A 10,089-nucleotide genomic window follows, 5' to 3' on the forward strand; every position below is an offset into this window, starting at 1 on the left:
TCTCTCTCTCTCTCTCTCTCTCCCTCCCTCCCTCCCTCCCTCCCTCCCTCCCTCCCTCCCTCCCTCCCTCCCTCTGCTGATCCACTGGATGTGTATTTGAACCCACAGTGTAAGGGATACTTCAAAGTAAAAGTATCCCCAACACTGTGGGATACGGTTAGGGAGACTTCAAAGATTATAAGAGCTCCTCTATAAAGGTCACCGGACTTTGAAAAGTCAAATACACGGTGGGACCACAAACATGTCATTCTGCTGCATATTTCATTAAAAGAAAGGTGTTATCAACCTGTTATCATACGTGTCGCATTGAGAAAAGCCAGCATCAATTCTGTTTCTAGAGAAGAGCAGGATCAGTCCTCTTCTTGTTGCAGACAGGCGCATTTGACTAAAACATTTGCATGAGGCCACAGGCTGCCAGCGCAAGGCAGATCGAGCTGGACTTTCACTTTAGCGTTTCACAACTATAGACAACTATACACAAAACGTGTGACTCTGTCTGTCTTAGGCTGTCTCAGTGTGCTATAGCAATTCATGTGTATGTCATCTTTTACAGTTTAAATTAAGTTTTTCATGAAGTCAAAGATTTCTTGTAAGACTTTTACTGGATTACCAATAGCTCTACTGCTGCACTTTTATTATCTAGATAGCTCTGCCAGGCACCTCAGTGTCTTTGTCAGCAATATCACTGCAGGCCGAGTTTAAATCTTCTTCCAATCTACTGAAATTGAAGTTTGCTTCATGCCAAGTTCAAGCAGCTTGCCTAATTTTTATCAAGTAAGAGTGAAAGTGGGTGAAACTCTCGGACATTTTTTACTATGAGAGAGATTACAGGTACAGCGTCAAATATCTGATGTCATCATGTAAGTTTTGCATTAAATACTAAGTATTGTAAATTTAGCATTAATGGGATAAGTCATCTGTTTGTTCTCTGGTTGATTATGGGTTTGCCTGAGCTGGGATGGTCAGATGGTCACTTTGCTCTTGGGAGGTGATGGAATTGCCTGTGCTGGAGCTGGGATGGTCAGTAAGTCCGCAGGCTCTTGCATGAGGATGGCACAGGATTTTCAGATGAAGCTGTCATAATCTCTAGTTAGGGTTGGGCATATGACGTTCATCTGGACCTGGCATAATCTCTCCCTGCCTCGGGATGGGTATCAATAATACAGAATAATTAGGGAAGCTGCTGTTCATAAGTTTCTTTTATTTAGCATATTCTGTAGTAAGTTCATAAGTGAATGTTTGGCTGTAAAGATGTGTCTTCAATCTAGATTTAAATTGGGCGAGTGTGTCTGATCCTGGAATAATGTCGGGAAGGCTATTCCAGAGTTTATGTGCTATTTATGAGAAAACTCTTAGCTGAGATGTGATTTCCAAATGACATGTTGCGGCTGTTAGCAATGCAAAAGGTTGTGGAAAGACAAAAAATTGGCATTGGATCAATGCGTCTGCCAAACCCATCCATTAAAGTTCAATCAAAACTCAGATTTTATGTTTATGTACAATTTTGGTCAATGAGTCTGGTGAGAAGGTCATGTTATTTTCAGATCACCAGCACATGGCATGTCTCTCTCTGTAAAGAGAAAACAGGGAAGAAAGCAGATCTCTTGTGCCCTGTGGACTTTTGATAGCTGGACGTGACTGAAGTTTTATTCTTGACTGCAGCCAAACGTGGCGTTGGGTCACACATATACAATTACACATAACAGAAGAGTCCAGGCTTCATTACGGCATGTATTGCTTCTTCCCTGTGGAACTCTCAGCAGATGTCAGATCAAGGACATTGTACAGAGTTAAAAACAGAAGAGACATTTTCTACATAGACTTTACTGAACTCATTACCATCTCATATAATGCAGCTTCTCCTGCATCAGATATTCAAGCATTTGTGTCACTTCTAATCGTTTGAAATTTTATATAACATAAAAAACTTTATCAACATGATATCAGTTGGGGTTTTTTATACTTTTTGTCGTGACAGTGAAGCAAAACTGTTCTTGTTTTCAGGGCAAAATGTTGTCAGTGTGCAACGTTATAATTGGCAATCAACAGCAACAGTTGGTTTGCACACATTTACATTTACTCATTTGGCAGACGCTTTTATCCAAAGTGACTTACAAGTAGTTTTTTTACAGTGGCACATTACTACAGAGCAATCAGGGGTAAGGTGTCATGATTCCGCTATCATCTCATGTTTATTCTTTGTCTTGCAGCGGAGTCATGGCATAGCCTTAGGTTTTGTGTGAGAAAGACATGGCTTTGTTTTGATTCTGACTGGCCATGTGCTTTCTCGGGTCTCGTCAGTGTTCCCGCCCTTTTGTCTCGTTGACCTTCCCTGAGTGTTTCAGTACCCGCACCTGACCCTTGTTAATTATCCTTTGTCTGTCTCCCTTTAAAACATCCTCGTGTTCATTGTCCTGTGCTCGTTCATTGTATTTTGTACTTTGTATGCGTTCCTTGTCTGAGACATTCTATTGATTATCCGTGCATCCTGTCTGTAGTTCTTGTTGCGTAGTGTTTTGGTGAGTGAGTGAGTTAGTCTAGTCTTGTCTTAGCATTTACTTTGTTCAGTCTAGTTAGTCCGTGTACTGTTGTCATTATTATTTATCTAGTCTTGTTTACTCCCTCGTGGGTTTTTGTTTTGTGTTTATTGTTAAATAAACGTTTGTTAAAACCCCTTCATCCCCTTGTCTGCCTGCTCTTGGGTTCTTCCATCACGTCCACCCTCCACGTTCATGACTGAATGAACGAGACCATATTGAACCCAGCAGGCAGATTGGAGGCAAGGCGAGCGACCCAGGCTCGTTGCCTCTTGTGTTTACGTCAGGGGCACTCTGACGTTTTAGAGTTTGCGGACCGTTTTTTGAGGTGGCAGGGGAGATGGTCCACAGTGAGCAGGAACAGATGGTCCTGTTCAATGGCGGCCTCAACCAACCTCTAGCGGGGTGGGAGATGCAAATGCTGAGACCGCTGGGCTTCACTGACCTGATCAGGTATGCCATGAATCGGCCGGAGCCCAGTGTCTCAGCTCAACCCAGTCTTTCCCCCCGCTGGCCGCCATCCCCGAGGGTCGTACCCTGCAAATCGGGGTTGTGGGCCTCTCCTCACCCTCTGCGACCTCCACCTCATCCACCGGACCACCTCCTACAGTCTCCCCACCGGCAGTCAGCCTTGGTGGCAAGAGGGGAAGGCGAGAATCCTGGGGGTCCTCGTCAGAGGCCTCCAACCCGGAGGCAGCCACGCCATTCACCTCCTTCCTCCAGCCGACCACCAGACGGGTGGCTCGGCTGAAGAAGAAGAGGCAACGGAGGGGGACAGGGGGTGAGCAAATTAACAGCAATCTCATTTTTGGGTAAACTAACACATTAAGGAATATAAAATACAATGAAAAAGACAATATCCATTTTAATTAACAGGAAATGGCACAAACACTGGATGCAATATTTGTGTGCATTTTTTTGGTTTTATATATGACCTATAAGTAACAGCAACATAAACAGTGAGGAACAAAATGCAATAAAAAAATAAATACAAAAGCAGAAATGATGATATGGTAAAAAACTGGCCCGCATCCCTTTTGGAATCTGGACGTAAATTAAAAGTAGTTGGAGACTTCTGCTGTCGACCCTATGTAGAGATATGAAATTGTTTATATACATACTCAAAACCATGCAGTTCAAACACCATTAAACATCATCTGCAATGCTAGAATATTTTGTTTGCATGAGCAGTTGATGGATGTCTGATCTCATTTGAATAGATTCAAATCAGAGGACAGAACTGTAGCAGAATGATTCAAAGTGGATTTACATGTTACACAAAATAGACTGTTTGCTGGTACAATGAGATCTCAAATAAGCAACCTGTTAGGAGTTGCTACTGTAAGTAACTGACAAAAGTCACAGGCAAAATACTGTAGCTGAGGAATGCTGTGTAATTTGAAGCATTCCTCCGCTACCGTATTTTGGCTGTGACTTTTGTCAGTTACTTACAGTAGCAACTCAGAATCAGAATCTCATGTCTTGTGTGGAAAGAGGCACCTGTTCCCCTCTTGATTTGGTCCCTTATTTAATGCCCTTGTGTCTTCTGTCTTGTGCTGGTACAATGTGGTTGTGTGGTGAGTTCATGTGTTTGTCAGTTTAGATTAGATTAGATTCATCTTTACTGTCATTACACATATACAAGTACAGTGTAACAAAATGTAGTTTAGATCTAACCAGAAGTGCAATTAGCAAGTGCAGGATATACAGTTAGAATAAATACAGAATACAATATTGAGAATTTTTTTTACAGTGGGCATGGACTATGAAAATATTTTACAGTAGGTATGTTCAATGAAAATATGACAGTAGGTATGTACTATGAACAATATATACAGATGACTATATACTATGAACATTAACACTATGAACATTAATGTACAGGTGGCTATGAACAGATAATAATTTAGACTAAACAATAGTGCAAGTGACTTAAGTGTGCGTAGATTATTGACATTAGCTATTAAAGTTGCAGTGCAATAGATGAGTTAATGCAGTTGTTGAAGTTACAGTGCAGTGGATGAGTTAATGCAGTTATTAAAGTTACAGTGCAGTGGATGAGTTAATGCAGTTATTAAAGTTACTGTGCAGTATACAAGTTAATAATAGGTTGCAGTCCAGTAGATGAGTTAATGCAGTTATTAAAGTTACGGTGCAGTATACGAGTTAATAATAGGTTGCAGTCCAGTAGATGAGTTAATGCAGTTAATAAAGGTTACAGTGCAGTGGAAGAGTTAATGCGGTTATTAAAGTTACGGTGCAGTATACGAGTTAATAATAGGTTGCAGTCCAGTAGATGAGTTAATGCAGTTAATAGAGTTGCAGTGCAGTAGATGAGTTAATGCAATTATTGAAGTTACAGTGCAATAGATGAGTAGATGCAGTTAATAGAGTTACAGTGCAGTAGATGAGTTAATGCAGTTATTGAAGTTACAGTGCAATAGATGAGTAGATGCAGTTAATAGAGTTACAGTGCAATAGATGAGTAGATGCAGTTAATAGAGTTACAGTGCAATAGATGAGTAGATGCAGTTAATAGAGTTACAGTGCAATAGATGAGTAGATGCAGTTAATAGAGTTACAGTGCAATAGATGAGTCGATGCAGTTAATAGAGTTACAGTGCAATAGATGAGTAGATGCAGTTAATAGAGTTACAGTGCAATAGATGAGTAGATGCAGTTAATAGAGTTACAGTGCAGTAGATGAGTTAATGCAGTTAATAGAGTTGCAGTGCAGTAGATTAGTTAATGCAGTTATTGACGTTACAGTGCAATAGATGAGTAGATGCAGTTATTAAAGTTACAGTGCAGTAGATGAGTTAATGCAGTTATGAAAGTGGTCCATTAGTGCAAGTGAGCATTCAGTTAAATATTTCACATGTGCAAGTGAGCAGTATAGAGTGCAAATGATGCTGCGTGTGTGTAAACAGTCCAGTAGAGCAGATAACATGAAGTACTGGTGTGTACAGTTCAGTCATGCATGCAGCCCTGTAGTGCAATGTAAACAATGTTATAGCAGCTTGAGCTTGGAGTTAAAGGTAAGAGAGGTAGTGGAATCAGTGGGGGACAGAGTTCAATAATGAAACAGCTCTGGGAAAAAAGCTGTTTCTTAGTCTGCTGGTTCTTGTCCGGAGGCACCGGAAGCGCCTACCGGAAGCCAGGAGAGTAAACAGTCTATGAGCGGGGTGAGAGGAGTCCTTGAGAATGCTGCAAGCTCGACGCAGACAGCGTTTCTTCTGGATGTCCTCAATGGCAGAAAGTGTAGTCCCTGTGATGCGCTGGGCTGTTTTCATCAGCCGCTGCAGTGCCTTGCGCTCAGCAACAGAACAGTTCCCGTACCAGACTGTGACACAGTTGGTCAGGTGCTCTCTATCGTGCAGCGATAGAAGTTCACCAGGATAGTTGAAGACAGTTTGTTCTTCTTCAGTGTCCTCAGAAAGAAGAGACGCTGGTGAGCCTTCTTGACCAGGCATGAGGTGTTGGTGGTCCAGGACAGGTCCTCCGAAATATGAGTCCCCAGGAACTTAAAACTGGAAACACGTTCAACAGCCATCCCATTAATGTGGATGGGGTTGTGTGTGCCTCCTTTCGCCTTCCTGAAGTCCACGATGATCTCCTTTGCCTTGGAGGTGTTAAGGAGCAGGTTGTTGTCTGAGCACCATGTGGCCAGGTGCCGGACCTCCTCCCTGTATGCAGTCTCATCGTTGTTGCTGATGAGACCAATCACTGTTGTATCGTCTGCAAACTTAATGAAGGAGTTAGATCCGTTCACGGGCCTGCAGTCGAGGGTGAAAAGGGAGTAGAGAAAGGGGCTCAGTACGCAGCCCTGTGGTACACCAGTGTTGAGGGTGGTGGTGGTGGAGCAGATGTGGCATAACCTAAAAAGTTGAGGCCTGTTCGTCAGGAAGTCCATAATCCAGTTGCAGGTAGAGTTGTTAATGCCTAGGTTTCCAAGTTTGACAATTAGCTTGGAAGGGATGACGGTATTTAAAGCAGAGCTGAAGTCTACAAACAACATGCGTGCATAAGTGTCCTTATTGTCCAGATATGTGAGCACGGAGTGCAGCACCATGGACACTGCATCATCTGTGCTCCTATTGTGTTTGTCAGTTTAGTCATATCAAAAGTTAATTTACGTTTTGTTTGTGTAGCTAGTCTCACCCTGTCTTGTTGTGTTATGTTACCCCCTTGTGGGTGTTAGTTTTATCATTTATTATTAAAAATCTGTTAACCCCTTACCCGCTGTCTGCACCTGGGTCCTCTGTCCGTGTCTCACCCCTGTGATCATGACAAAGTGTGTGATAATTTTATACGTTATATACATACAACATGTAAAAATACATACAAACATACAACATGTACAAATAAATAACTTGAATCATTTAATTATTAACTTACAAAAATGACTTGACATAACAAAAGCAGTTTCCTGCAATGCCTTTTGCAATGTAATTATTAGATGTGATGGATGAGAAGAATGTTCGGAGTTGAAATTGGTTAGGAAGATGTTGTGAGTTGTAATGAAGAGTTTGTGCTGTCCCCTCCCTTTTCTTTGGATCCTCCTGTTTTTTTTCCGCTCCATTTTTGCTTGTTTAAGTATGTCAGAGATGTAGGTCGCACATCTTTTTTCTTCTGTGCAGTCAATTCAGTATGATAGGAGTATCAAATTTAAAGATCGAGCAGGTGCTTTGGGGCTTGTCTCTGAACCAGGGGCCCGTCATACTTAAAATACTGGCTCCCCTGCGTCATTGTTCCTCGAGAGAGAAGAAGAGAAAGAAACGCGTGAAACCGAGCAAAGAATAACCTAAAACAATTATTAACATATAGTAAACAGACAGAAAAAAGAGAATGTCAATTCAATTTTATTTATTTAGCGCTTTTCACAATGTGCACTGTTCCACAGCAGCTTTACAGGAGAGAATAAGAAAAAAAAAGAAAAACACAAAAAAGGGTAAAACTCAGTACATGGTGTTCAATTATTCTAAATATCTAACATCCGCAGTCTCCCGGTGGTTTATTTAGCATATTTAGCATGAAGTGAATGTTTGGCTGTAAAGATGTGTCTTTAATCTAGATTTAAATTGGGCGAGTGTGTCTGATCCTAGAATAATATCAGGAAGGTTATTCCAGAGTTTAGGTGCTACGTATGAGAAAGCTCGACCCCCTTTGGTGGATTTAGTTATTCTAGGTATTATCAGAAGTCCTGAGTTTTGAGATCTTAGAGAGCGTGATGGGTTGTAGTATGATAGAAGCTCTGTTAGGTAGGTAGGGGCCAAACCCTTTAAGGCTTTATAAGTGATTAAAAGAACTTTATAGTCAATACGATACTTAATGTGAAGCCAGTGAAGGGTTGATAACATTGGGGTTATGTGATGGTATTTTCTGGACCTGGTTAGAACTCTGGCAGCTGCGTTCTGAACTAACTGTAGTTTGTTTATTGATGATGCAGGACAAACACTAAGTAGCGTATTACAGTAGTCAAGTCTTGAGGTCATAATGAGCTGGAAACTGTGATAATGTGAATTGTTTGTAAGTTCTGTACTATATTGACTGAAGGAGATAGGTGATGACATACATTAAAGGGGAACTCCGCAAATAAACTTGAATGAATGACTCACCCTTAAGCCATTTGACACAAATGAAAATAGTTTTGTTAAGGTCCGGAAGCTTTCTCCCCTTTAGATGCATACGATCACGTGACACATGCGTGTGGTGCAGACGTAGAACACTGGCTCCAGCGCCTGCTCAACACACATGCATTGTGAACGCTGGCTCTTGTGTAAGCATCACAGGCATGCGTCGCCCCATCGGCTTGACGCGCATTGTAGACTGACACGGAATTTGGAAAATAGTCGTTATTTGTGCATAGAAATCCTTGTCGCTTTATATCGTTATGGCTGATCCCCTGGAGTGACATGGACACTTTCAACAATGTCTTTACACACTTTCTGTATTTTTAAATTCATTCGTGTTGCAGACTATGGGGGGAGTCAGGAAACTCAACAAAACCGTCTTAATTTGTGTTCTGAAGATTAACTGAGGTCCTAGAGTTGTGGAACGACTTGAGGGCAATTCATGACCGAATTGTTTTTATCCCCCTTTAAACTCCATCAGATGCTTGTCTGAATCCTGCTGTTGTTCTGAGTGTGTGTTGAGGAGAGATCCATTCATCCACCGACATAATGTTTTGATCCAATCACCTGAGCCAAAAGTACCTTGTGACCAAATCACTGGACTCACAGCCAAATTATGTCATGACAACGCTGATGTGATGTCACAGCCAGCAGCCAAAAACTCACTGACTTACATCTACTATAAAATAGTACTACTCCTTGACAAACGTATGAAGACTTTATTTTATAAGACAATAAGACATTTGGTTTTGTAATGACATTTTTCAGTGAGCTCTTTACATAAGCAGACACACTTTCTTCCTGCAAAAAGACATCTCTTTTGAATTATTTCTGACACACACACACACATTGCATGTTAGAGTGCAGCTTTACACACAGTGGGGTCTTTTTAAATACACACTTCAAAGTAGAACCTTTATACTGAGACTGACCTTTGACTCGATACCCCATACTGCAAATACAGACCGCTCGATTGACAGATTTAGAAACCTTTGCTTTAAACATCCACACCTATGCCTAAATTGAACATGGAAGTTCATGCTGATGAATAAACAGAAAAAATAGGGTTGTTGTTGTTTGTTTGTTTCAATTATTTTTAATGGAATGTATCTTCAGCCTTGTAACATAACTTTATGTTATGTTTTGCTTGTTAGCGTAAGGTGAAATGAGGATGAGATTTGTGTTCTGTAGAAGATCATTCACACATCTTTTATAGAACAGAGATGTTTATTTAAACACTTGTCTCACACAGTTGCCATTAAAAAGCACACAGAGACTCAAATACAAGTCTGCACTTCTTTAAAGACACATTTAGTTAGCTGTCTTACACCAGAACCAGTATTTGCTGTAGATAAAATACTGTGAAATCAATATAGAAAAATAAAGGCAAAAATAGTTCAGAAATGGCGCTGATATCATTTGCGCAGTGATGATCATAAGATGAAGGTCCCGCGGCCGCCCATGTTTCCTGTAGCTCAGTGTTAAGAGCAGTGTGTTAACAACGCAAGGTTGTGTGTTGGATCGCAGGGGATTGCAGATACCTGTGTATAAATGTATAGGATAATGCAATGTAAGTCGCTTTGGATAAAAGCGTCTGCCAAATCCCTAAATGTAAATGTAAATCAGAACTAAAATGACAGAAACTATTTTTGGGAAAGAAATGTAATTTGTATTTTTTATTTTGGATCACGTCCCATTTGTGTAGAGGGAGAATGCGGTTTATGATCTATACTGCAACCAAGACCTTCATTCTTTCTCTCTCCCTCTCTCGTTCCCTCCATTCACACTTTTGTGAAAGTGAAGTTATAGTTAGCAGCTCCTAACATTACAAAACTACTTGCAAGAACACCTTTCAAGCATTTGAAAGGATTACAATGTAATGTGACTTGTGTTTATTTCCTGAGACAATATAAGTGTTG

This window comes from Barbatula barbatula (genome assembly GCF_947034865.1).
Source record: "Barbatula barbatula genome assembly, chromosome: 15".
NCBI classification, from domain to species: Eukaryota; Metazoa; Chordata; class Actinopteri; order Cypriniformes; family Nemacheilidae; genus Barbatula; species Barbatula barbatula.